The following is a 1,278-nucleotide window of genomic DNA, read 5'->3' as shown; positions in this document are numbered from 1 at the left end:
AGGAGTTGGCGAAATAATTTTATTTTTTAATGTTAGGATTTGGTGAAACTGCAATATTCTTGCTCACGTACGTAATAAGAAGTTGTACGGATCTTGCCTTTTCACAAGTCGTACAATGCGTACGGTTGGATATACATAGACTACAATTAATTATTGGGATTTGGAGAATAAAATAGGTACAAGAGGAGTAACCTTTTTTTTTATGGTTCATCTTCAACTACACAATTTAACCAAAATACATATTTATATCTATTATCTCTCTTATAATTCTTTACTTTTGATTCAAGACATGTATGTACGAAGCCATTATATTCCAATCCATAAAAATATGTATCACAGTTTGTTGTTTTATAGACTATTTATATATGAATGGTTTAAGTTTCTTGTGGAACAAGAGAATTCTTTGGATCTAAGAAGAAAGAGAGAAGCACGTGGCGTGATAATATTTGTACACTGCTTATAGATGCATAGAGAGTGTTAATTAAGAGGCACAGAGCTAGGGGTTAAGTGTTGTAAAGTAAAAGTCTCTTTAAAACAATTTAAGGATATATAGTAAAATTAACCATATGTACCATATATCCTTAGTGTGGTAAAATTTATCCGGTAAAGCAATTGGTTATAAGATTTTTGTATCATCCTAGAGCTAAAGATTTGGAACGAAAGAAACGTTAGACAGTCCACAACCGCAAGCATAATCATTCAACAGATAATGTAAACTACATGAAGGGGCCTTCTGACCATTCCTCATTCGGAATCAGACTCGTTGATCAATACATCTCATAATTTGGTTCAGCCTTGTTCTAAATTCTCATGTTTATATACAAGATACCATTTGAGCAGGCCTGACCCTAGATCACTCATGAACAAGGACTTTAGGCATCGGATTTATTAACAATGGAGAATCATTTTCAGAAAAAATTTCAGAAAAATTGTTGGTGGTGTAGTAGCCAACGCCTTTAATTTTCTTCTTTAATCTGGAGTGTTTGACTTTGATTCTTTCTAATATTTGTATTCTTTCCAACAGTTTTTGTTAATGGACCAAAATTTTATTCGCTTTTACTATATCCCTACAATACTTTTATCGATAACCTCACTAAAATTCCTTATTAAGTATTTTTTTGTAATCCGACGATAAAGTCAAAAAAAAATTCTTTTTCTTTTGCCAATAGATTTAATAATGTCTTCAAACAAAAAAAAAATGGTCGTACGAGGTAAAATTTCCTCAAGATAAAGCATAATTCAATTGTATAACCCACAATACAATATGACAATAAAAAC

This window comes from Camelina sativa, chromosome 18 (assembly GCF_000633955.1).
Source record: "Camelina sativa cultivar DH55 chromosome 18, Cs, whole genome shotgun sequence".
In the NCBI taxonomy this organism is placed as follows: Eukaryota; Viridiplantae; Streptophyta; class Magnoliopsida; order Brassicales; family Brassicaceae; genus Camelina; species Camelina sativa.
This window is presented reverse-complemented; position numbering follows the sequence as displayed.